Here is a 4529-nt window from a genome sequence, read left to right as displayed (position 1 = left end):
AATTTTGAGTTATGGATCCTTTTTTTTTTTTAGTGGCGGAAACGGGCTTCCATAATCCTGGCTTCCCCTGAACAAAATGACTCACATGTATGTCTCATGAACAACACTGCCAGAACTGCTGTGTATGTGTTTCATGTAGTCATGACCTTTCTCCCCCCCTTTTCTTCAGGACGAGATGGACCTTGTGACTGTGTTGAAAGATTTCCAGGAAACGCATCTTGACACCAGCAATTATTGTACAATAATAGCCCGACGAAGGAAAATCCTACATAGTGCCTGCATGGCACTTTCTAAGTCATATTTTGCCTGGCATAAATTGCCAAATATTGAATTTGTTGGTGAAATGGCCGATGATTATGGAGGCCCAAGGCGGGAATTTTTTCGGTAACCCATTCCCATCTCTCTCACACAATAATAGAATGCGTGAATGTGTTTTTTGTTGTTGCAAAGATGAAATCACAATTTGACTCATTTTTTTTGTTTGTTTTTTTACTACGTTTTCCTGCAGCTTACTTATGGTCGAAACTCAGAATTCCCTAGGGATTTTTGAGGGGAAGCCTGGCAGTCTGTTGTTCAGCTATAGCCAGCAGTTGCTGTCAAGCAACAAGTTTTACAGTATACGGCTGGTAAACTGATTGCTTGGTCGATAGCACACGATGGGCCAGGGCCACGGTGTATCAACAGACACCTGTTCTGTATGATGTGTGGCCAGAAGACATCTCTTGATGACTTCGATGTAGAGGTCTTCATGGATGAAGACATCAAACAGAAAATAGAAAAGGTAAAGCTGTGTGCATGCTGAGGTGTAATTAAATTCAATGAAACACAATGCATAGCTTAACTCATCAGTGGAGCGTCTCAAAATGTAAGTACACTTAGTGAATGCTTTAAACGTATGTATTTATGGAGGTGCCTGATTTTCAAGGTTTCCAACTGCAGCACCCCAGAAGACCTGGCAGACTTGAAAAGTCACCTTGGGGACTGGATTGCAGGCTGTGGTATCCCTGACATCTACACTGCCACACTACTAGATGTTAAGAGGATAAGGGGCGAGATTGTATCTCATTTTGCCAAAAGTGGCCACCTACAGATTAGGTCTGTAATTGTTATTATTTTTATGGGGTTTTTTTGCCATTTTTTCTGCATAAAGTTTTAAAGTAACTTCAGTTCTTTCCATAAATATAAAATAATTATTACTTTTTTATTTTTTAACCCTTTAAACACCAGTTTGTCCACTGCACCAGCTGGACGACAAACTCAAATCTCGCAATTTTATATAATTGCATTGCTACTGAAATTTCTTGTATTATTAATAGTAGAGTCTGGGGCATATAATTGATTCACATCAACATTGATTATAATGCATTGTTATTTTAGTGCAGAGAGAGCAAAAACAAAAACTCCCTCTCAGCTTGTTCGTGGCCAAAAATGGCCACCCCTTGTTTACATTTACAAAATGCTATAAAATTCATATATATTAAGAAAAATGTCCAGCTTTTTTTACTTGATTTTTTAGATTAGCATCAGGGCTGTTCATGAAAATCAAAATGTCATTCAAATTCTGAATTTTAACCCTTTAAATACCAGTTAGAGCACATAATCATAACAACTCATAAATAGAGAAAATCATAAAATCCCATTTTTTTTTCTAAATAATATATGCCAACCATGATGAAGGTTAGATGCATAGCAATAATTAACAGCACCAATGACATTTATGCAACATTGTTTTTTTCTGCAGTGGCAGAAAAACCAAAAAACTCCCTCTCAGCTTGTTCGTGGCCAAAAATGGCCACCCCTTGTTTACATTTACAGAATACTATAAAATTATTCTATATTAAAACATTTTTCTACTTAGACCAACTTTATTTTTTAAATGAAAACCAGTCCTAGTCATGAAAACCAAAATATAATTCAAATTCAGAAATTATACCCTTTGAATACCAGTCAAATTATATGTTACTACTATGTTTTTTGGGGGGCAATAAAGTTCACATTTTTTCAGCAGTTGAATGACGAAACCTTTTTTTTTTTTTTAAATCATTGCAGGTCAGTGCCAGTAACAAAAATTATTATTATTAATATTAATATTTTGTATTATTCCTGTGAGTAATGACCCCAAAAAAAGAAACTCCCACTTTGTTAGTCATGCCAAAAACGGCCTTTTATTGCTTGTTTGTACAAAATACATGCTCTTTCTGTGTGTGTGTGTGTGTGTGTGTATGTGTGTGTGTGCACGCGCACTTAGGGATGGCAGGACACGCAAACCACAGCAGAGTGATCTTTGCAGACACTCTTTCCACAGCTGGAGCAAGTGGTTGCCGTTCTTCTGTTTATACACAGTTCACACCTTTTCCTCATTTTGTTGATGGGCTGTGGGTCATACTCTGATTCTGACTGCTGTATCTCAGCAACAATAGCAGCGGCTGCTTTTGAGCGTGGGGCACAAGGCCATCTTGCAATTTCTGGAGTCACCAGCATATGGCCCAGCTCCTCCAGGAACACCCTTCGTTGGTAGGTTTTGGTGGACTCCCACTCAGGATGCACTGCTTTCCACAGGACAAAGGCATTGTATGCTGAGACGTCCAGAAGATTGTAGAACAGAGCCAGTGGCCAGCGACTGGTTTTCCTCTGACAACTGTAGGTGCCAACAACCTTGTCTAGGTTATCCACTCCACCTTTACACCTATTGTAGTCAAGGATTGCTGCTGGCTTCTTCTTTTCCCCATCATTGACTGCTGGTTCCCTATGCTTTGTGCTCAAAAGAAGCACATTCTTCCCTCGCTTGGGCATGTAGGAGACTGCCATGGTTTGGTGAAGGCAAAGAGAGATGAAAGAATCTTCCTCTGTCGCAGCTGAACAAGCTGGGGAGGGAGCTCTGGTTTGTTTCTCCGGATTGTGCCAAGCAGAGCTAGTTTTCTTCTGAGCAGCTCCTCTGCCAAGCTGAATGAAGTAAAGAAGTTGTCACAAGTGACAGTGTGTCCTTGGAAGCCCCTCTGTCAGTTGTAGCACAACTCTCATTCCCTGATTAACTTCCCGGGAACTTCCAGGTGATTTTCGTGTGTAAATTTCCATCTTCCAGGCATAGGAGGTTGCCACATCACAGGTCACCCAGATTTTAATGCCATATTTTGTAGGCTTGCTGGGCATATACTGTCGAAATCCACATCGACCTTTGAATGCAACCAGCTGCTCATCGACACACACATCAACTCCTGGATTGAACAGCAGGGGGAGACGAGCAACCCACTTTTCCCACAGGACCCGAAATGCAGCAAGCTTATCGCTCCTGAAACGTCCCGGGCGGATGAGCTTGTCATCAAAGCGGACGTTAGCACTGATCTGGGAGTAGCGGTAGAGGGGCATTGTAGCACGAAATATTGCCCGTCCGGTCTTGTCAGCCCACAAACCACGCGTTGTTTCATCTCTTGGGCGGTAGACACCAGCTAGAATCAAAATTCCGATGTAGGCTCTCATCTCCACATCATCCACATCCCTCCAATTCTCACACTTTCGCCTCCCATACAGGTTTGTGTGGGTGCACAGCAGCTGAATGATCTCTTCTGTCACAAACAGGTCAAATGCAGATCTCAGGGTGCTAATGCGGGCAACTGCGTACAGGGTGGGCCCTGGAGTGATACTAGTGGGTACTGGATTGTAGTGCATGGTCTCCTCAGCAGTGGGAAACCACTCAATATTCCCAGAACGAGACATCCACTCAGCCACCGGCGCCCCGGTCTCTGCCGCTTCTCCTACCTTCTCTGCCATTAGCCGCTCTGCCTCGACTGCTGTCTCTGTATCATTCTCACTTGCTGAAGAAGAGGAATCGGGCACTGGATGGTAATCCTCATCACTGGTAGTGATGCTGTCATTCTCTGAGGAGACTGAAGAAGATGCCTCTTCTTCAGATGCAGAGGATTCCTCGTCATCCTCGCTTTCTGAGCGCATCACATAGTCAAGTGCTTGAAGCAGTGAATATGACCGTCTTGCCATCTTGCCAGAGCAAAAATGATCTTGAAGCTGCTGGGTTTATTTATAGCTTTACAAATGACTGCACCTGTATAAACCCCAGGACAGAATTAGAAATGGTCCCAGTTTGTTGTTGTTTATGCTACAGCTACAGCTTTGAACTTTGCAGAGTGTCCTGTGAGTTCTTTCTGGGTTTTTTTTGCAGGCAAAAAACGGTGTTTCCGTCTGTCTTTGAATGCCGCTTTTTACGTCACTCGGATGGTGCGTTCAGGGCGCCATCCGAGTGACGTAAAAAGCTGCGTTTGTCGGAACAGAACGCCTTTTTTTCGGCGTTTAGAATAATTAAAAGGCGTTTTTTACGCCATTTCTTAACCAAACGGGTTAGAAAAGTGGCAATTTTTGGCACTAATGGCTTGCCAAAACAGGGACTAGCAGTAACGTGGATCTGTCGGGCGTGCTTCCCCATGACACCAGGAAAAGAGATCGCCACTTTCAAAATAAAAGCTCATCTAAAAAATACATGCAGGGCTTTAGGACTCGAACTTAAAAAAAATAACTAC

At 42.5% G+C, this 4529-nt stretch overlaps 1 pseudogene; it reads right to left on the bottom strand.

Moving 5' to 3' along the window:
• Nucleotides 1-2244: 2244 nt before the first annotated feature.
• Nucleotides 2245-3993, bottom strand: LOC102213356 (piggyBac transposable element-derived protein 3-like; annotated as a pseudogene).
• Between the last annotated feature and the right edge of the window lie 536 nt (nt 3994-4529).

The sequence above is a fragment of the Pundamilia nyererei genome, unplaced genomic scaffold (assembly GCF_000239375.1).
Source record: "Pundamilia nyererei isolate P.nyererei 1_Seehausen unplaced genomic scaffold, PunNye1.0 scaffold00332, whole genome shotgun sequence".
Classification (NCBI taxonomy): domain Eukaryota; kingdom Metazoa; phylum Chordata; class Actinopteri; order Cichliformes; family Cichlidae; genus Pundamilia; species Pundamilia nyererei.
Note: the sequence above shows the minus strand (reverse complement) of the source record. Positions and strands in the feature narration are given on the sequence as shown.